Source organism: Psammomys obesus, unplaced genomic scaffold (assembly GCF_907164565.1).
Source record: "Psammomys obesus unplaced genomic scaffold, mPsaObe1.curated_primary_1811, whole genome shotgun sequence".
In the NCBI taxonomy this organism is placed as follows: domain Eukaryota; kingdom Metazoa; phylum Chordata; class Mammalia; order Rodentia; family Muridae; genus Psammomys; species Psammomys obesus.
The window spans coordinates 1,157,332-1,180,855 of record NW_026594354.1 but is presented as its reverse complement, the minus strand read 5'-3'; the positions used below and the strand labels follow the sequence as shown (position 1 = coordinate 1,180,855).

The 23,524-nt window shown below is 39.6% G+C and overlaps 1 pseudogene; it reads right to left on the bottom strand.

The window, feature by feature from the left end:
• Positions 1-21,269: 21,269 nt before the first annotated feature.
• On the bottom strand, positions 21,270-22,269 carry LOC129685223 (L-lactate dehydrogenase A chain-like; annotated as a pseudogene).
• Between the last annotated feature and the right edge of the window lie 1,255 nt (positions 22,270-23,524).

The window sequence follows — 23,524 nt, the reverse complement described above, 5'->3', positions numbered from 1 at the left end:
TTGAGGTGCTTTAGAGAAGATGAGTCAGCGAGGGTGAGCAGTCACGAATCAACAGCAGTGAGTCTGGCAGATATAGCAGGATGATCACGTAGTGAAGTACCGGAGTCCACAGAAACCAAGATGTCAGGAAAAAAACAAAAGCCGTGAGGACCATCAACTAAAAAGCATTGATCTTTTGAGTGTTTTTTTTTTTTTCCTAAGCTGGAAAACGCTGTATAACTTTCTTACTCATCTAGGGAGAAAACCCATGCTTGATCCTGATTTGTGCGGATAAAATCAGACCATACTTGCTTGTGCCGATGAATTTTTTGCAGCAGTTTCTTTCTGGAGACCAATATGAGCAGCCAAAAGCTCAAGATGATCTGTGTTCTTAGACGACAATGCCAACAACTATTACAAAGTGTCATGGTTTTATTACACATTGCACCCTAGGGTAAATATTTTACATGAGTCCCAAGTAAACTCTTATGTTATGAAGCCATGAAACACACATCTTAAACTCTAGGTGATGACTAATTCTCAGCTACTTGGCTTAACAATAATTTTAGAAGCCATTCTGGGTCACTGAGATCAGTAATTCTATGAGGGTGGCAAACCAGGTGGCATCTTAATCTGCCTGGCATGAAGCCTGCTAGGGAGAGAGTTTACATCCTATCTTTGGGTTTATCATTTGGGCAGAAGCAATGATAGTAAAGGTTATCTAGCGATGGTAGCCAGAGGAACAACTGTAAGGGATTCATGCAGAGTAGGTGATCTCTAAGCTCAAAATTGCACAGCCACTCTCTTTCGGGCTCCCCAAACAAGACTATTTAAATCCAGGATGGTACAAAACAGGCTTATCTGGAAACCTCAAGTTTTTTTTTTTTAAACTAAAGATGACTTTATTTATTTATTATTCATCTTTTTGTTTTGTTTTCTTTAAAAATATTTTATTTTTTTATTAATTATGTATACCCGCACATGTCTGTGTGTGGGTTTGTGTACCTGACCGCAGTGCCTGAGGAGGCTGGAAGCATATAGCTGCAGTTACAGGTAATTGCAAACTGACCTAGGTGCTGGGAATTGAACCTGGTCATCTGCAAGAGTTATATGTAGGCTTAACTGCTCAGCCATTTCTCTGGGCCCCCGATTGATTTGTTTATTGGCACACACCCAGACAGTTTTCAAAGGAACCTTCCAATGTCTGTTAGTTCTCCCTGGGACCAGAATTGGTGAATCACAGCCTAGCCTTATCTGTGAGCTTCACTTGAACTAATATCTACAAAGAAATAGCATCCATATATATTTACAAAAGGCTTTCTTTTCTCCCATATTCTTACCAGGAAGAGCTACACCATTCTACACTATCCAAACTTTCTCCTGATGCTGCTTTGAATTGGCAAAATACACAAACTAAGGAGGAAAATTCACACGAGGTAATTTAGTTCATGGTCTATAGGGGACCACATTTCTTCAAATATTCTAAAGTAAGCCTCAAGACTAGAGACAGAGCTTAATGCTAGAATGCTTGCCTTAACTTGTAAAAGGCCCTGGATTTAGTCTCCAGGACCAAAAGAAAGCAAGAAAATATGAGAAGGATTAAAGTAGGCCTCATTAATACATAAGAATGGTGCAAATGTGGTCACTAAACTCCTTAAGGTTCATGGGTGCCTTTATGAAGCCCTTCCTGGATTGCCTGCTGCTCTCATAGGCCTCTACCTCTGAAAACCTGATGGCACTTCTGTATTCTTTCTCATCTGTGACTCTCCAACTTTCCCCTAGTATATGGTAAACTTGTGAAGAGAACATTTTTCTTCCACTTACCATTTCTCTAATGTGCTGTGCATTTAACAGATATTAGTACATATTTTCAGAATAATAAATAAATTTATAAATATAGAAAAGAGTTACATTATTTTTAATACACCTTTTTTGGAATTCTTGCTCCAAACGTGGTGATGTGTGCCAGTATATCTTAGAAGAAATGTTCTTAAGAATCTGTATTAAATTCTTAATGTTTCACTAAATCTATTTTCTTTTAGTTTTTTTCTTTTTTTTTTTTTTACTGGAAAAGTACCATCTGCTATGCATTTACTAAGTGAATTAATTAATTAGATTTCAGTTGCTTCTGAAGTTCCCCCTTTGGCTTAGGGCTGGTTAATTGTCATGCTTTTTACCCCTTTTTTTACACCTATCCACGAGTGTTTGTCATAGTCACTGTTCTATTGCTCTGAAGAGACACCATGACTAAGGTAACTCTTATGAAAGAATGCATTTAATTGGAGGTTTATAGTTTCAAGATTTGACTCCATGGTCAACATAGCTGCTGGCAGGCAGGCAGGCATGGTGCCTATGCAATAGATGAGAGCTTATGTCTTATCTGAAATTTGGAGCCAGAGAGAGAGCTACAGAGTAGGCCTGGTGAGGGCTTTTGAAACTTCAAAGCCCACTCCCAGTGATATACCTTCTCTCAAAGGCTTATTCTCCCCCAAATAGTTTCACCAGGTAAGGACAAAGCATTCAAATATATGAGCCCTGGGGATTTCTAATTTCCATTTCTCTAGTGTGTCATGCATTTAATATATATTAATACATATTTTCAAAATAATAAATAAATTCACAAATATAGAAGAGAGTTATATTTATTTTAGTACAACTTTTTGGAATCCCTGCTCCAAAAAGTGATGAAGTGTGCCAGTGTGTCTTGGGGAAAGACCACCAGTGTTCTCAGATGAGAAGGAGGTTAGTATGTAGCCTCAGTGGGTAATTGCCATGAGGACAGTATCATAGAGTGCTCCAGAAATGTCTGGAAAGGTAGTGAGTAAGTATCAGGTGGAGTGATTCTGGATGTGAAATTTCTCAAACGACCGCGTACAAAGCCACATTTTGCCCGACAGGAGAAGACATCATCACAGAACAAGTTATTAGTCAAAATGATCTCCAGGGAGACTGCTGGAGTTGTTAGAGTGAGGAACAGAGAGACGGACTAAGAAAGTTCCTCCATTAATCACGATCCCAAGAACAGAGCTCCCCTGTGTCTCTACTTAATCAAAACAGAACACCATCCTGCCGGAGTGGCCAATGCCCAAACCACACAAGTGAGCTATTTCAAAGTCACAGGAGTTACCTTTCAGAACCAGAAAGCCTATTAAAAAAATAATGTGCATTTCTTCCTGGAAAGAAGAAATCAATCCCTCTGCATGGGCCCAGTGCCACTCAGAGCCCTCACACAGTATGTTGCCTTTATCCATAGGAGCAACTGAAACAACCTCTTTTAAATGATCGCCTTTTCTTCCTTCCTGTGGCTTGCCTCATTTCCCAGTGAGAGAGAATTTCCACATTTCTGTCTTCCAAGGCCCACACTGGGGTTGAAAAAAAAATCATCTCCCAAATAGCACATTGCCCATTCCAGCTGTGATGGGTGGTTTGGGAGCCAATCCAGACTCGAGTTTTCTCTCAACTTCAGCTACAATCCATCAATAGTTCAGTTAGCTTAAACAGCTATTTGTTTTTAAGGCAATGTCTTAAAAACAGCTCTGGTCTATGTCAGGCACAGTTCTATGGCTTTTAAAATCAGTTCTATCATTGGATTCATTTTAGAAGCATGAAGGTTGTTTTGAGAAATATTAAGCCACATAGTAACGGAGTGGGTCTTGAGCCTAGGCCTTTATGGACCTAGAAATCTTGCTTTTGTTAGGCTATGCCAATCACCAGATTAAATGCTGGGGATATAAGGATGAATTAGATTTGTTCCTTGCTCCCAGGACTGAGAGGTTTGTGTACTCTTTCTACCTACCTTGATTTTAGACAGAGTTCTACCTCTGAGGTAGAACTCTAGCATTCCAGAGTTTAGGATCTTGTTCTTCTTTGGAGGGATGGGAATTTGGAGTTAGGATTCCACACTGTAGCTTAGGCTGGCCAGGAATTCACTATTGTAGCCCAGTTTGGTCTCAAACTCATGCCAGTCTCCCTGCTTCAGACTACCACCAAGTTTAGGATCTCACCAGGAGTTGAATTATCAGGCGACAAAAGAGCAGGCATTCAAACCCAGTCATTCTCACTCCACAGTCTGTAGGTATAACCAATATGCCATATACTTTTCTGAAAATATTTATAAACAAAAATTTACCCAAGATATGATGTGTTTGATGGAGGCAAGTAAACATATAGCACTTTACCACTACTTGAACCAAGTAATCAGCAACAACAGATTTGGGCTGAAATAGGACCTGTAAAGAAAAGAGAAACTGAGGGTGGGGTGTCTCTTTGACAAGCTGGAGACCTAAGTCAGGGTAGGCTCCTGGGAATATATGAGGGGACTCAAGCAGAGACTCCTAGCAGCAGAGACCATAGAGACTGAAGAGAACACCCTCTAACTAGACTAGTTCTCCTAGCAGAGAGAAGGGAACAGTCAACTTATTCACAAAAACTTTGACCCCAAATTTACCCTGCCTACAAGATGTGCAGAAATAAAGATAGAGCAGATAGAGGAGAGATTGAAGGAATGCCCAACCAATGCCTAGCCAGACCAAAGGCCCACTGTATCTGAGACTATGAACAATACTGTAGTAAGCTTTCAGACAGGAACCTGACAGAGTTGTCCTCAGAGACATGCTATCTAACAGCGCCTCAAAACACATATTGAGATAGAGCCAAACACTGGGTGATGTATAGGGAGTCTTGTGGAAAAATGGGATTAAAGAGAAAAGGACCTGGAGGTGACAGGAGCTCCACAAGAAGACCAACAGAGCTAACTAACCAAGGCCCAAAGGGCTTGCTGAGACTGAACCACCAGCCAACGATCATGCAGGGATTGGACCTAGGCCCCGTGTGAAAATGTAGCAGATGGACATCTTAGCCTTCATAAGGGTCCTCTAGTAAGGGAAGTGGGGACTGCATCGGACATGGACTCACTTGCTAGCTTTTAGATCGCTTTCCCCTGGCAGGATTTCCTAGCCAGGCCACAGGGGAAAAGGACAGGCTCAGTCCTGATGAAACTTGATGAGCTGGGGTGGATGGGAAAGGGAACTCCCCTTTTCTGAGGAAAAGACTGGGACAGAAGGAGGGATGGGACTACAACAAGGATGTAAAGTGAATAAAAAATAAATAAAATATACCAGTTTCATGATAAAAAGTTTCCTGTATAGGATTGTGTTATATTAATTTTTTTCAGGACTCTCTTGTTTCTATCATAGGAGTATCTCTTAATTCAACCATATGTTTTACTGTTGATAGATATTTGTGAGCTGTTTCTTACTTCTAGACATGATAGGTAAAACACAGTTATCAATGCTTGTTTTTTTTTGTGGGCATATGCTTTCACTTTAGTGGGTTATATAACAATGAGTGAAATTGTCAAAGCAAAAAAAAAATAAGCATATGAACATAGACACAGAGAAGTGCACTTTGGGGGATGTTTGAAGCAAGACTAAGCTACAAACCCAAACAAAACCACCATGGTGTGGGTCTTGTCCCAAGGAACCTAGATCATCTGCTGCTTTCTCTTCAATGCTCTGATTTTTCTTGCAGTTGTTTCTAATGTACATTGCTTTAGCTGTGCTTAGTGATGTAGATAAAAAAAACATATTGACTTCATATTTCTGAAAGTGGTTATTTATGAAATGTGGCTTTTAAATGCTGTTTTATGATGTTGTATAGTCCTGTTGCATTACTTCATGGGGTTTTAAGGTAAGGACAGTATATCACAGAGGGGGCTGGTGAAGGATTAATATTCAAGGAACTGTTACATAAGATTTAATAGAACATTTTCACCTTTGTTGATTTTCTATATTGGAGTTCTGCCTAAGATATCATGGAAAAAATATTCCTGTTGTTGTTGTTGCTGCTGCTGCTACTGCTGCTGAAGAAAAGTTGAAAGCCACTGATATAAACTATTGAAAATGTCCTCAAATTCCAACATCTTGTTTTCCAGTCTATGACTCTCAATGTCTCCTACACCTAGAAAAAGTGTAAAAATCTTTTGTCAAAACCATGTGTCTGTATTTTTAATTTGGGCAGCATGATAGCCATAACCATATGCCATGAAAGCAGAATCTAGCAAAATATCAGATATTCGCACACCTAACACAGATGTTCTCTTCTACCATCTCTCAACTACTGGGGTGGGGTCCAAATGCTTAAATATGAGTTGAATTAGTATCTAGCTGCATGGTCATATATGAACAACAATACAGATTCTTCAGATCCTCACTGGCAATAATGGACAATAAAGACTTATTTGTGTGGTAACCTGTTAAATGATAATTATAGAATGTATAAAAATTACTTAAAGTGATAACCTCTGTAGTCAGTAGCCACATGAGCATCTTAACCATTTTAAGTATGACCAAGGAAATTAGTTAAAACTTTAAAAACTTAGCAGGGTGCAGTGGTGCACGCCTGTAATCTCAGCACTCAGGGAGGCAGAGGAAGGAGGATCACTGTGAGTTGGAGGCCAGCCTGGTCTACAAAGTGAGTCCAGGACAGCCAAGACTACACAGGGAAATCCTGTCTTGAAAAAAGAAAAAAAAATACCCACCAGGTTGTGTGGCACACAATTTTAGTCCCAACACTAGGGATGCAGAGTCAGTTGGATCTCCCCAAGTTCAAAGTCAGCTTGGTCTACAAAGTGAGTTCCAGGACATCCAAGGCTACACAGAGAAATCCTATCTAGAAAAACAACCAGCCGGGGTTGGAGAGATGGCTTAGAGGTTAAGAGCACTGGCTACTCTTCCAGAGGTCCTGAGTTCAATTCCCAGCAACCACATGGTGGCTTATAACGATCTATAATGAGATCTGGTGAAGTCTTCTGCCCTGCCGGTCTCACTGTAGCTCAGTTACAGCTTGCCTAGTATGCAAGGTACCATATAAACAGATACTGAACCACCAATCAACCTAGGCCTCCTAACATCTGCAACTGATAGGCAGCTTGGTTTTCATGAGGACCCCCTAGCAAGTGGAGTGGGAGACTGTCCATGCCATAGACTCTGTTGTCTGCTTTTAGATCACTTACCCCTAGCTGAGCTTGGCCTCAGTGGGAGAGGATCTTGAGGTAGCACTATTCCTAATTTTCTGAGAAAGCACCAGATTGATTTCCAAAGGAAGACCCTAGGTATGATGCTCAATCCTCATTCAGAAGGGCAAATGCAATACATATCGGAAGCAGGAGAAGACAAGGAACAGGATAAGAGCCTAGGACAGAGGGCTTCTGAAAGACTCCTACTGATCATGGTATTGAACAGAGGCTGGGACTCATGGCTGAACTTTGGGCAGAGTACAAGGAATCTCATAAAAGAAGGGGGAAGACTTGGAGGGGTAAGAAGCTCCAAAAGGAGAACAACAGAGCCTAAAAAACTGGACCCTGGGGTCTTTTGTGAGACTGATAGTCCAACCAAGGAACCATGGATGGAGATAACCTAGAACCCCTGCACAGATGTAGCCCATGGCAGCTCAGTCTCCAAGTGGGGGCCCTAGTAAGGGGAACAGGGGCTGTCTCTGACATGAACTCAGTGGCAGGCTCTCTGATCAACTCCCCCTGGCAGGGGGCAGGGAGTGCAGCCTTTCCAGGCCACAGAGGAAGACAATGCAGCCAGTCCTGATGAGACCTGATAGGCTAGGGTCAAAGGGAAAGGGAGGAGGAACTCTCCTATCAGTGGACTAGGGGAAGGGCATAGGGAAAGAAGAAGAAGGGAGGGTGGGATTGGGAGGAGATAAGGGTGGGGTTATAGCAGGATACAAATTGAATAATTGTAATTAATAATAATAATAATAATAATAATAAAGAAAAAAATATTAAAAAAAAGTCTTGTTAAGTGCAAACTCACACAGAAATCCTGTTATGTTTGTCTTTAAGAGGCTGTTACCTTTGATCCACAACTCTAAGTACCTGTATTCATGGTTCTCAATTATCTTTTTTTTAATAAAAAAATATTTTTTCATCTGTGGCCTGGTAAGGCTGCTCCCCCCTCAATGCAGCCACTCCTGATGAGATCTGATAGACTAGATCAGAAGGAAGGAGAGGAGGACCTCCCCTATCAGTGGACTTAGGGAGGGGCATTCGTGAAGAAGGGGTGGGAGGGTGGGAGGGTGGGATCGGGAGGGGAAGAGGGAGGGGCTTATAGGGGGATACAAAGTGAATAAAGTGTAATTAATAAAAATAAAAAAATAAAAAAAATTTCTTATAAAACAAAAGGCTTGCTAATCGAAATTAAGATATATATCTATACCTTAATTTTAATATATATATACAAAGAGTCATTTTGCCTGTTGAATTTTTTCCCAGTGAGGTTAACAGAAAACCAAGGCCATATGTTCCCTTTTAGGTACAGTTGTTCATTCATCCAGCAGATCCTATAAATCAAATGCTTGTTTAAAAATTGTTATTTTGAATCGGGGGGGGGGGGAACCCAGATTACCCTGAGGCCAGAATCAGCATGCCAATTCCAATTCCAAAGCTTTCAAGTATAATGTGTACGCTTATTCAATATCCAGCTAATCTTATTTTTTCTGTCTCCCCCATTTCCCATTTACTTTGAGCCACTTATAATACTAAATATCAAAGAAGCACAATGTAGGGGTTAGAAAGGATAGGGAGGCAGGGATAGACGGTGCATTTATAATCACTGTGTCCTTGGTGCTTCCTGAACACCCTCTTTGTTTGAGGCAGTGCTTCTCAGTCTGGCTGCACATTTTAATCACATGGAGAATTTTTATAAAATTAAAAAAAAATACCCTAAACTTCTTCCAGACCAGTCACATCAGAATTTCAGCATGGGCTTGAGTAGAGTTGTTTTGCTCTTATTAATGTCAGGTTAATTTGAATGTGAAGCTAAAGCCAAAATCTGCTTTAAGAGATCTGTTATTGGATTGTTCTCTTTCATCTTTTCCATGATGTGACCACTTTCTTCTGTGTCTTTCTGGCCTGTTTTTAGATTTTTTTTCCACAGCCACTTCTAAATCTAAACCATTCCATTCACATTTGTTCCTTCACACTTTTCTTTCTAATCAACATATGGGATGAGAATTAAAGTACAAATCATTTCTTTGGGAGGAAATCTACTAGGGGAGTTGGCAAGTCATAAACATAAGGGAAAACAGCCAATTAGAGGTGTCATATGTGTTATTTTTCTCACTGTTGCAAATAGATATCAGACAGAAAAGCATCTGAAGGGAAGAAGGGCCTATTTTGGTTCACAATTCGTGAGATACTGTCCATCATGAGAGGGGCGGTCTAGTAGTGAAGTGAGGTCCTGTCTGTGGGGTTGGGAGGCTGCCTGCTTACATCTCAGTGGGTGAAGACATTAAAGCAGGAGAATGGCAGTGCTTAGCTGGCCTCCTCTACCCTTTCATTCAGTCTGTGGCTCAAGCTCATGTGGGGGGTGCCACTCACCATCAGTGTAGGCTTTTCCCCCTTAGTTAATTCTCTGTAGAAAGGCCTCAAGACCACACCCAAAGGTATGCCTCATTAATTCCATAGGAATTTATTAATGCAATCAAGTTGACAGTCAGAATTAACTATTACCTGTTCTCATGAGACTCCAATTAAAGCAACTGTTGCTTAGTCTTTTTATAGAGAGAGAATGGACAGTTCAGACTGATACGATACAAGGAACATGAAAGATAGAATAGTCATCTACCAGTTCTTGCATCAGTAGTTGAAGATTACTTTTACGTGTCTTTATTTCTCTGTTACTTCTAGCCTGGAGTGTGCAGAGTCAGAGGGGATGTATAGCAGCCTGAATTAGGCTTTAAGCAAAGTATTCAAACACTCAAATCTAGCTAGCAAACAGCAGAGCTAAGCTAGACCATACTCTTGTTGCATCCATAGGCAAAAAGATTCAGGTTCAGTACATTTTCTTCTTTTGTATATGCATCTACTCTGTTTCCCTTTAATCTTATGTTTTTCATTATTTCAGATTTTGTGATATCACATGATATTAGTGACATTTTGTTGCTCTGATAAAATATGACGACCAAAGGAATCTTATGGAAGAAAGTTTATTTTAGCTTACTGTTTATGAAGGAGATTCCATTATGATGGGAGAAGTACAGCAGCAGGCATCCAGGTCAGGTAGGGGAGAAATCACATTTTCAACCATAAGTCTGAAGCAGAGAGAGAACTGGAAATGGGACAAGGCTATAAAAGCCCACCCTTAGTGAAGTACTTCATCCAGCAAGACTCCATTTCCTAAAGAGTATATATCCAAACAGCACCACCAGCAGCTGGGTCCAAGGGCTCAAATACCTGGGCTGATAGGGGACTATTGCTTATTCAAACCACTACACACATATCTTTTCTCTTATATCTTCTCTTTAATTTTGACATACTCCTTTGATATTGAGGTTCACTATTCTTTATCTCCTGGGTAAGTCTGATCCATATGACCCCCCACTGCTGCCACATCAAAACCATTGTGTGTTTCTAAAACATGTGTCTGATCAGTTCACTTTTCTAATCCTTTATCTCCAAAGCCTAGCCTTCTGTGGAATAGGTTTGGCCCCCATAGATTCATGTGTTTGAATGCTTTGCCATAGGGAGTGGCACTAGTAGGAGGTGTGGCCTTGTTAGAGTAGGTGTGGCCTTGTTGGAGGATGTGTTTCACTGTGGGGCTGGGCTTTGAGGTTTCCTAATCTCATGCCTTGCCCAGTGTGGAATCAGAGCCTCCTCCTGGCTGCCTGTGGAAAACAGGCTCCTGGCTGCCTTCAGATCAAGTTGTAGAACTCTCATCTCCTTCTCCAGCACCATGTCTGCCTACAAGCCAGCATGCTTCTTGCCATGATGATAATAAACTGAACATCTTAAAATGTAAGACACCCCAACTGTTTTTTTTTTTTTTTATAAGAATTGCCTTGGTCATGGTGTCTCTTCACGGCAATAGAAATACTAAGATACATTTTGTTTACCCCATATTGTAAATGATTAACTCATCCTTCAATATGCAGTTCAAATATTACATCAGAAAGTCATCATGCACAACCAAATTTATTCTCCTTTCTTCAATATTATCATACTGTCATATGCATTTTGCAATATGGAACCCATCATGAAACATTCTAAACATTTATTTATATGATATTTTCCCCACACAGACCATGAATCCTGAGAAAATAGAAAATATTTCTCTTTGCATCTCTTCCTTGAAGTAGAGTTGGCCATAAGTTTGCATTCCAAAAATATTTGTAGGATTATGTTAAAGCCACATTGAAGAGAAGTTGTCCTGGAATATGAACTTTCTCCATGACTTTCACAGAAAGAATTAAACCCAGGGTCTTCCACATGCTACTACATGCTAAGCATGTACTCCACGACTGACTTACATTCACAGACCATATCATGTTTTAAAATCATGCTAGCAAACACATCAATGAAGACATACATAATGGAGCTAGTCATGAAAGTTTTCATGAGAAATGAGTCTTGACAATTGGTATAAAACCTGAGGAATGACAGCAAAAGCTGAAGGAATACAATTATATTTCACTAAACCACACCTTTCAGGTGTGGTTTAAATAAAAGAAACATGTTAAAAGAAATCATGTGAGAATATTTTTTAGAATGGATTCATACTGCATAATAAACAATAGACTATCAAAAGATAGCAGTGTACTGGATGAAAAAAACTGTTTGTATGAGTTATAACAGGTTTCTACATCACCATAAAGTGGAGGTTGTAGAGAGAGATATAGGGCATATTTGACTGAAAGAATGGCATGTAAGAAGACTATCCCACAAAGAATGAAATGAGGCTTTTGTCTTTTAAGTCTTATTCTTACAGTTTTCCTCTCGAAGGTGATATCCTGATTTAATCATGAGCTCACCAACAATTTAGCAGAAAAATGAGTATGGTGGTGTATGCTTGTAATCCCAACCCTCTGGAGTCTGAAACAAGAGGATTGCTCTAAGTTTGACCTTAGGAAACATCATGAGTTCTTTACCAGCCAGAGTACCTAACAAATCCCAATTTCAATTAAAAAAAAATCAATTTAGCATAACAATTTCCTTTTCTGGTATATAAGTTTACTCAAACTATCTACTTTTATATATTCTGTTTTTAATATTCTTGAGTCAGGAGGTAGAAGTTTGAGATGAGGGCCTGGGGATTTGGTGAATAAAGGCATTATTTAAACAAATAAAGGTTGGATGTTGGGCTATGAAATTTTTAGTATGCTCTGGTAGATCTGAAATTTATGAATTGAAGCATATTTCCATGTAGGGAAATATTTCCATATAAGGGACAGATAAAAAGGCAACTGGTATCTTTTTTGATACTACTGAATTGTCTCTATTTTATTTTCCATTATTTTTCTTGCATTAAGGTCTTCCATGTCTCCTGACTCTCCTGTGTACTGGAATTATAGGCATGAGCCACTGTATCTCGTTCATCTCCATTTTTAATTAAACAAAGCAAATTCAATTAGCATTACTTTTGTTCTTTTTGGTGCTGGAAATTGAACACAAGGTCTCACACATGCTAGACAAGTGCTGTATCAGTGACCTATATTCTCAGCTTTTATTTGTACTTAATTTTGGTAGAGTTTTAGAAATGTACAAACGCTACAGAGACTCAATAGTTCATAAATGCTAATGATGAACATTTTAATTAAATTTGGTTTGTACTTTATATAAAAACAAATCATTATTCATGAATTTGAAATCTGCTCTTTCTCTACTTTTCTCCATAGGAGAAGAGTACTCTTCTTCAAACATTTCATATGGATCCTTCTCCATCAATTTTGAACTAATTAACATTTAACTTTTAAAGTCTTTAACTAGTTCTGTTTTGTCGACAGTTTATATCTTAAGACTTGAATATTTTTTTCATGAGTTTCTCCACCTGAAAAGCTACTACTTATCCTTCAGGCCCAAATCCACAGAGCACTGTCTCTTTAAAGTCTATTTTTCATGTTATAGGTGATTAATTATACTTCCAAAGCATTGTCTTTCTGTCTCTATCATACTACCTGTCTCTTTACTGTGTAGCTACTGCGAGTCCCTTGGAGGGTCAAAATCTTTATTTATCTTTTCATCTCAGGTTTTCTTTACCATTTAATGCATAGGTGGCTTTTATTAAATACTTGTTTAATCAATAAACATAAATTTAGAACATTTGAACACTTGAAATTGAAAACCTGAATAAAACACACCTTTTAAGGAATATGTAGTAAGGAATGAGAAGAAAAGCTTTGGTGTGTTATACAGTCTCAAAAATCGAGACTAGTTAAACTTTAATTTCATTTGAGAATTAAATATGTTTACACAAAATAAATGAAAAAATTCAAATTGGAAAAAATGTATCTGTTTCCAACTTACCATGATTATTTATTTCATTAATAAATGAAAAATTTAAGACCTTTCATTCAAGTGAGATATATAAATAGAGAGAATGAAAAAAAAAACTGTGACTATTGAAGGACTCTTACTATATTAACAGAAAAATAAGTCAAGCCCAAAGTCAATCTAAGCTATACTTGCTTACTGACACACACACAAAAAAATAAAAGTTTTGTTTTTTGTTTTTTGTTTTTAATGAAAGGTGTTGGGAAACCCTGCTGCTAAGGTCACAGTCCATCATTACTGGAAAGGCCTGACCTCGGTGCAAAACGGCAGATTCTCTTTGTCAGCAAGGCTTCCTCTTCTCTGCCTTAGGAAGCCCAGATCTCCACACCCTCAACCAGAGAAATGTCATGTATACCTTAGGGAATTTATAGGTCTAACTCCTGATTAAGGACCCATTTGGTCAAGATAGGAGCCTACCACCGAGGTCTGAAAGTCTCTACCCAGCAGGGTATTAAAGCAGATGCTGAGACTCATAGCCAAACTTTGGGCAGAGTGAATGGAATCTTATGAAAGAAGTGGGAAATAGTAAGATCTGGAGAAGACAGGAACTCCACAAGGAGAGCAACAGACCCAGAAAATTTGAACACAGGAGTCTTTCCAAAGACTCATACTCCAACCAAGGACCATTCATGGAGCTAACCTAGAACCCCTGCACAGATGCAGCCCATGGCAGCTCAGTGTCCAAGTGGGTGTCCTAGTAAGGGAAACAGGGACTGTCTCTGACATGAACTCAGTGGCTGGCTCTTTGATCACCTCCCCCTAAGGCGGGGGCAGGGGCAGCCTTACCAGGCCACAGAGGAAGACAATGCAGCCACTCCTGATGAGACCTGATATGCTAGGGTCAGATGGAAGGGGAGAAGGACCTTCCCTATCAGTAGACTGGGGGAGGGACATGGGAGAAGAAGAGGGAGGGAGGAGGGTGGGATTGGGCAGAGATGAGGGAGGGGGCTACAGCTGGGATACAAAGTGAAAAAAACTGTAATAAATAAATTTAAAAATAGTGGAAAAATAAACCTCATTTAGCAAGCATGTGGGATTCCTGGAATGCCTCTCCATGTAAATGAGGCATCTCAGTACCTTGGCCCTCTAGCCAATGTTCTTTTTCCACCCTGGATATCCCCACCCTTCCCCAAAGTTCTATATGACCCTTGTTCACACTGAATAAAATTGATCTGCCTCCCCCCAGCTGGTCCTGGAAGTTGTCATTCATGGACCACCGAATCCCCAGTTTGCTGCTTTATTCATAGCAGCCAGAAATTGGAAACAGCCTAGATGTCCATCAACAGAAGAATTGATACTTAAAAATTAGTACATTTATAATATGGAATATTACTCAGCTTTAAAAAAGATAAATAATAAAATCTCAGGTAGGTGGGTGGAACTAGGAAAGAACCATCCAGAGGTAACCCAGATCCAAAAAGACAAGTAGTGTATGTTTTCTCTTATATGTAGATGTTATCTTTTAAGCTTTGCTATATGGGCTACAATCCAAATCACCACAGATATTCATTACCAGATAAGATACCAGAGGGGAGGAGGAGATCTCCCAAGGAAGGTTAAAGAGAATATAGTGTTATAGAGAGATAAAGGGAAACTAAAATGGGAGTATGATGTGTGTACGTGGGCACATATACCATTTGTAGGGTAGGTTCTCCATTTCTATCTTTGCATGGGTTTTCTAGGACCCAAACTTAGGTTGTCAGGCTTGTATAACAAGGGCCATTACTGGCTGAGCCTTTTCAATGGTCTACAGACAGCAACTGTTTAAATCAACCCTCCTAACACAGTACAATCTAACATATACTTCTGTGATAACTATTGAAGAAAATAGGAAAATATGGAAAGTCTTGGTTTTCCATAATTAAACCATCATGTTTCTATATCGGCAGACCATGTTGACCGTCCAGTGAAAACACTTTAATTCATAACATACAGCAGTTAAATCTGAGCTGAGGTGTTTCCTGTGGGATGGTGGTCATGGCTATTGCATGGTGTGAAGGCATGCACAGTGAAAGTGCACAGGCTGTGTGGTCAGAACCAATGTTGCAGAAGAACTAATCCCTTGTATCGTGGGTGAGCCTTGCCAGAAACAGCTCAGATTCATTATGGGTTTGATTTTGATTTTGTTTTATGTTCAGAAATCATTGCTATTACCAAATTTTTCATGACTCTCCCACATTTTTAAGCGACTACGTATTGAGAGCTTATTGTACAGAGCTATGGTTTCGTTTTTTTTTTTTTTTTTTTTGTATTTTGAGGCAAGGTCTTGTGTCATTCAGGCTGGCCTTGAACTTAGTGTCTCTGAGAAATGCTAGACTATATAGAAATTGAGTGGGGAGGCCAAGAGTGGGGATAACAGGGCTCTGTACATCAATGTTTATTTTTGTGTAATGCCAGCCTCTGCTACAAGTGAACTAACACTGCTATGGTACCCAGCCCAAATCACTAAATGAATAATAACTAGGGGAGAATGCAGGAATTAGCACAGTGATGTATTTGAACCACAATAGTGAAGATGACCGTGAAGAGTATGAAAGCTGACATTTGGATAGGTCTCATTTCTTTAGGGCCACAGGAGTGGATTCTCAACGTTTGGTTTAAAAACAAACACAGGGCTGAAGAGAAGACTCTGCCACGTGCTTACTGCTCTTGCTGGGTTGAGTTCTCTGCGCCCACAGGATGGCTGCCAAACATCTTTAACTCCATTTCCAGGGACTATGATGTTCTTTTCTGGCCTCCACAAGCACCAGGTAAGCACATAGTAAACATTTGTATGTGTGAGCAAGGCAATCATACATACAAAACAAAATAAATGAATAAAATAAAATAAAACAAAATTTCCACCCCTAGAACCCAATTAAGATGTCAAAGGGTAGTAATTCTATTGGCTCTAGTTGAAGGAATTTTGTTTTATTTTATTTTTTGAAACAAGGTTTTCATGAAGGAATGTTTTTGAATGTATATAGACTGGTACTTGGCAGGGAGAAAGTTCAGGTTCATGCTAACATCCTGGTTAAATCACACAATGTAGCACCAGTGTTTTGATGATAAAAGATGCCATTGTATGGTTAATCTAATGTCAACTAGTATCTCAGTTTTGTGATGGTTTTTTTCCACTGCTGCATATTTGCTATATTCAAAAAGTAAATGGTAACTGAAACCAGTCGTGGTTCTAAGGCAGCTGTTACAGAGTTATGTTTCAGTGTTTGTGTGGGCTACATTCATAACACACTTTGTAAGAGCTTAATATAAATTCTTGGAACTCAGATAATGCCTCTATGTCTATTAAAAGAAGTCAGAACTCTGGGATTTGAGAAGAGGTTGCTTGGAAATAATAAAACAGAATAAATCAAGTCACCTTAATACAAAGCAGTTCTTTCTTCTTTGTGACAGTTTGTCAAAATTTAAGAGGAAAGGGGGCTTTTATTTTTATAAAACTAAAAAAAGCAAGTTATCACACTGTGGAATAAATTTTCCATGCATAAAAGCTCAATTTTCTTTCCAGTAATTTGGTAACATAGAAAGCAATAAGCAACAATATAATTCTGTATTATATTACTGTATTATTTCAAGAGTTGGAAATAAACTATTTTGTGCTTTTCACATGATCATAAAGAATCTTTTTGAGTTTGAGTGGTCTTTTTCATATGCAAAAACAAACACCGTCATTTCCCACAGGGAAAAGGAAAGAAAGACTCACAAATGAGTAACCTGGAGAAAATGTGCATGACTGTGTCTCAGTGTCAGGCAATCTTTTGCTGTACGGGAAAGACAGGAATATTTAGCCTTTGCAGGCCAGGGCATTTCTGTTGTAACCACTTGGTTTTTATAGGAGGGAAACAGCCATATGCAGCAGGCGAATGAATCAACATGGCTCTGGTCCAGTCAAGCTTTATAAACTCAGGCAGCAGACTACAGCTTGCCAACCTATACCAGGTATTTTCAGACAGTTCATTATGAGACTTATTCAACAGGAACAAATTCATGCTGTCCACCTGGCTGACCACCTATAGCTGGAGAGGTCACAGACCCGAGGAAAGAGCCTATTACTACCAGTTCTCTTAGCCAGTATCGTTTCTAACTGTAGTCTAAATATTTTTTTTTCTTATACCCATAGGTCTCATCTCATCAAAGAAGCTTCTTGCAGTAGGTGGAGGCTACTACAGAAATCTACTATCGGTCAAAACGCAGAAAATAAGTGACAATGGGATAAACATTCCCAGCTGTAACATCTCCAATACAACCTCTACACCTAAGCCTCAGGAAACATAATGGAAGAATGGGTAGAAAGACGGTAAAGGCCAAAAGGATCATGCTGCTGCTGCAAGATAGTGTCTCTAGACATGACAGGGGTGCTGCCCCCATGAAATATCAACAATGTGGTTGCCTAAGAAGACCTGCATAATGACAACACTAGTTGACTTGCCAACATGGCTGAGGGACATTTCACAAGGCTCTGCCCCTAAATGAAAAGTCACAGGTAATCAATTGCTGCTGAGAAAAGAAGATCCAGTCATAAACATTGAAAAGACTATACAAGGCGTTTCCTTACCTTTTAAATAATCCCACAGTTAACATTTCTGGTTTTTCCTTTTTTGATGACTCCAAGTTCAAATCTTTTTCCACTACTGAAAGTAAGAGTTTTCATGAACATTGTAAAAGAGCCTCTACCAAACTAAGTATACTGCAGACATGCTCCATGTTATTCTCTAGTGCCTGGCAGTGCTCTTGAACTCAAATCAGTGTCTCTCTCTGATCAGTTCAATGGACTTACTGTACTTCCCTGCTCACTCTACTTCACCTGTATCAGTGATGCATTCAACTATTCCCAGCAGCTGTTCCATGAACCTTGTATACATTGTATTCATAGTTGTGAATAATTTTACATATGGCTAAAGCTATTTCAGTTGGCCTAAAGAATTAGGGTGGAGTAAATGGCTTTCTTCATGTGTGTCTAATTGGTCTGTGAGGACCAACATTACTTATTGCAATAATTTTCTCTGCCTGAGGGTATTACACAATCTCTATCTCCTTCTAATAAGATCTCAATAAGAAAAAAAATCAAAGTCCTGCTCCACTGAAGAACACCATGAGGAACCAATGAGGTTACTGGGCTTACTTACAGAGTATGGATGAGGGATTATGGTTAGCAAAATGTTTACCCCAAAAGAGCCACACTTGAAAGGCTGTATCCAGGATGGATGACAGCTTCACCATGACTATATAGATGTAACTAGGCCACATGCAATTAGGGAAGAACTGCACAAAATGGCTTGTATGGAATGGCTGGACACTCAAGTAGGGCCCTATCACCCTCCTTTCCTCCTTATATCTATGAGGGAGTGTCAGTCAACAAACCCAACTGTGAGCGTAAGGAGCCATAACTGGTCTTTTGAAGACGATGGCAGTTTGACTAGGAGGATAGTTCTATATAACACATTGAACATCCATACCAAACACTTAGAAAGGAAAATAATTATTTATGTGAAGGGAACAGTAGACAAAGAAGGAAAAATACAGAATTTTTTGAAAGTCAGACAAGCTACTTTATTGTTCTAGCTATCCCTTTGAAATGGAATCAGTTGGAAAGGATGAAAGGCTAATGCATACTTTTGGACCAAGTTCTGGTTATGGTCCTTATTATGGTCATCTATTCCTAAGAAGAATATATGGATGGTTATTAAATAGTATCTCAGTCATTATCTGAGCAATGTTTCCCCCATTATTGTGCTAAACCTGCACATTGCTTTTGCTTTGGTGTTTGATTGAGAGACATAAAATACTATTTTAGAGGGTTTTTTTTTTCTGTTAAAAGTGAAATCTGTAGTGCTATGATTTTTCCTCTGTGTGGGCATTGTTTTCAGTGTTCTTAAGTTATAAAAATGTTTTGATTTCAATTTTGATTTTGCCCCAGTCCTCATGCTTTACAGAAGAGAATTTTAGATTTTTCCAAATAGGTCTGTTTTCTTCTTGTTTTTAGCTTTTTCTTTAGCACCCAACTTCTAAATTGTAAATAATAATAATAATAACAATAACAATAAAATTCACAGATCAAGAGGACATAGGTTCTAGTGGGGAAGCTGATGCTGTTGTTTTGGTAGAAGAGCATGATGAAACCATCAAAATGCCTTCTACATCATTGAATTTATGCCCACACACCAGTATTGCTGTCAACTTTAGTCAGCAAAGTTCTTTTTTTTTTGTTTGTTTGTTTTTTGTTTTTCCAGCTGGCAGTGGTTACTGTAGAGACTTATAACTGGCCAAAGTACTAAAAACAAGTGCTTGTTAAGTGTTCATCCCTAAACAAAATCTATATTAACTTTTCCAAGGCTCAAGGAACATCTTGGAAGAAAGGGTTGATAGAACGTAAGAGCATGGCCAGTTAATGGCTCAATGGGCAAAAACCACAAACAGTTTAAACCTCATTACTTGAGTTTAATCTCCAGAGCCTGGATACAAAAGCTTGATGAGGCTCATCTGTAATCTTAGCATTGCTACACCAAGATGGGGAGGGAGAGACAGGAGACTAGTCTAGAAGTTCTCAGGCCTGCTAGCTGGGAGTGCACAATACTGGTAGAAACAAGAGAGATCCTGCCTCAAGGTAGAAGAGAACCAACTCTTGAAATTGTCCAATGGCCTCTACACACAAGCTATGGCATTAGCTTAGAGTGGAGTAAATGGCTTTCTTCATGTGTGTCTAATTGGTCTGTGAGGACCAACACACAGTAATAGTAATAGTAATAGTAATAGTAATAGTAATAGTAATAGTAATAGTAATAGTAATAGTAATAGTAATAGTAATAGTAATAGTAATAGTAATAGTAATAGTAATAGTAATAACGGTTTTACTTTGAAAGGATGTGCGAGAGTGTTGTGGAACACTGTCCAGAGTTCATGACACGGCCATCTTCTGGCCATGACATAACCGCTTCACTGTTTCACTTACAACAGATGTGTTTATTTGAGTATCACCTGCAGAAAAATGTGCCTTTCAGTATCCTGTCACCAAGAAATGAGGAGCTCATGAGGCCCTGTCCTTCCCTGAGGATTTATAAGTAGTTAATTGATGTTCAAGATGAAGAAACATTTTCTTCAGTCAAATTGTCCATGCTTTTGTAAGTAACCACTGACCTGCATTCCTGTAATCAACCCTAATGAAACTTATTGGGTCACAAAGAATAAAGACATAAAAGTAGAAGGAAAACTAGGGAAAATGAAGGAGATTCCTGAGAAAGGGGCAGGAGAAGGTAATAGAGGCTAAAATGATTAAAATACATTACATATGTATGATAATGTCATACTGAGACCCCTTATTATAAATAAGGAATATGTGCTAATAAAATTAAGAAATATATAACATAACATAATACTGTGCACATAGGCACACATATACAAAATCACATCAGTGTAAGTATGTATACTGAATCAAGTTAGTAACTATAATAGTAAAATATGTTTTTCACTGTTCAAGGTTTATTTGGTGTTTATATTCACATGACACTTGGGTAGTTGGCTGCATCATCCATATGCAGACCTCATTTTACATAATATTGCCATGTACACTAAGACACATATAATATGCTGAATAATATCCTTTAGAATGCTTATGCACAAGATATGCATAATAGATTTACACACTGGAGCCAGGTTATGGCTAATTGGGAACTCGCCGGCCTAGGCATGTCGGTGAGGGTGCGCAGCAGTGACACAGCAGGCTCCCGGGTCATACACAATTGGCAGCATGTCTCGGGGAGAGTGGACTGTCACACTAACCAGGTTACCAAAACACAAGTACCGCTTAGCATCAGGGAGGAGCTGTGGGAGCTGAGGTTTTCCCCAGACCACCTGAACACAATTGCACTAACCAAAGCTCAGATGAGGAGGAGACGGTGTGTGGTCTCCATAGAGACCCTGCCGCAGCCTGGACAGTGAAGTGCTAAGACATGGGGAGACTTCAGAACTGCAGCTCTTTCTGGGTTCCCCAGAGCTGTCTGCACTCTTCCTCAGGTGGGCTTCCTCTTCAGGAGTCAGAGCCACCTTCACAACATCCGAGATTCTATTTTGTCCTAGGACACAAAGGACATTGAGGAAGACATCATCCTTGATCCCATAGAAACACCTCATCATAGTGGAAATGGGGTGCACCTGCCTAAGAGTCTTCATTATGCTCTCAGTCAAGTCTGCCACAGAGGCCAATGGCCCAACCTTTCAGTTTGATCACTTCACCGGCACTGTCAACCACCTGCTTGTGAACTGCCTTCCACTGCTCCTTATCTGCGTCCGTGCCCAGTTCTGGGTTCAGATTCTTCAGGGAGACACCGGCAACATTCACACCGCTCCACACGGGCACTCTGGACTGCCCATGCTCCTCTAGGACCCATCTATGACAGCTTATTGGGTGAATTACCAGCCTTTCCCCCATCAGGTAATGGAACCGAACGGAATCCAGATTGTAGACACTTCCAATGACTCGGTTTTTGGGAAAACCACTTATTTTCCAAGCCACGTAGGTCAGAATATCCACTAGGCTGGGAACAACGAGAAGCTTGAAGTTGGACTGTACTTCACAACATTGGGAACAATGAACTTGAAGATGTTCATGTTTTGCTGGACCAAATTGAGTCGGCTCTCTCCCTCTTGCTGATGGGTCCCCGCAGCGATAATGACCAGCTTGGAGTTTGCAGTTACAATGTATTCTTCGCTGGAGATAATTTTTGGTACTCAATAGGCTGCAACAATGGAGGTCTATCATCTCTCCCTTCATTTTGTTTTCCATGACGTCAACAAGGGCAAGCTTAACTGCCAAGTCCTTCATTAAGATACTGATGGGCACAAGCCATGCCAACAGCACCGACCCCAAACACTGAAATCTTGGTGGGGTGTGGCTGCTCTTCTTTAAGAAGATTCACAATCAGCTGGTCCTTGAGGGTTACCATTTTGGAGTTTGAACCTTTTGGGACCTCTAGTGCATGATGTGGGGCATCCGGCATGCAGCATCGTGGTTGGGGCTTGGAGACAGTGGTTACAGCACTCCTTAAAATATTTTATATAGATTTAGCTAGCCATTATCTGAATTCTGGAAAAATTGTCATTATAAAAATTCTTTAAAATTAGAACTCTTCAATTTTATCTAGCAGATCATGGGTTTGAACTGTACACTTACATTTGGCCCAACAGACCAATGCAATAGATTTTAATTATAGTAACTGAGCTTTGGTTGGTTGTCAGAGGACTGTAGTCAATTAATTAAGTTATAAATGATTAACCTGTTTCCTGTTTAGACTCTACCCAGTAGTGTACCAAAGCAGATGCTGAGACTCATAACCAAACTTTGGGCAGAGTGTAGGGAATCTTATGAAAGAAGGGGGAGTTATTAAGACCTGGAGAGGACAGGAGCTCCACAAGGAGAGCAACAGAACCAAACTATCTGGGCACAGGGGTCTTTCCTGAGACTGATACTCCAACCAGGGTCCATTCATGGATATAACCTAGAACCTCTCAGATGTAGCCCATGGCAGTTCAGTATCCAAGTGAGTGCCCTAGTAAGCAGAAGAGGAACTGTCTCTGACATGAACTCAGTGGCCTGCTCTTTGATCACCTCCCCCTGAGGGGGGAAGAGCCTTGCCAGGCCACAGAGGAGGACAATGCAGCCAGTCCTGATGAGACCTGATATGCTCGGGTCAGATGGAAGGGGAGGAGGACCTCCCCTATCAGTAGACTTGGGGAGGGACATGGGAGGAGATGAGGAAGGGAGGGTGAGATTGGGAGGGAATGAGGGAGGAAGCTATAGCTGGGATACAAGGTGAATAAAATGTAATTAATGTAAAAAATAAAAACTTAATTAAAAAAATAAATGATTAACCAGTTAAGCTGTAAGTAATTTACTGATTGATTGACTAGGCTGTAACCAATTAAGAAGTTTTCTATTTCTTATTGCATTTTTCTATAAATGATCCTGTCTTTGTCTTTAGAACATTCAGATTTAGTAGGACCTGGTTCTCAAATTGTGTGTGTGTGTTGCTTTGCTTAAATGAATTTAGTCAGTCCAATAACTTTTACTTTTAATAACATTTGCAATAGTTCTTGTGCTGTACAGTTTTATGTTAACTTGACACAAGCTAGAGTCATCAAAGAGGAAAGGGCCTCAGTTAAGTAAATGTCTTTTCTTTTTCTTTTTCTTTTTTTTAGGGTTTCTCTGTGTAGCTCTGG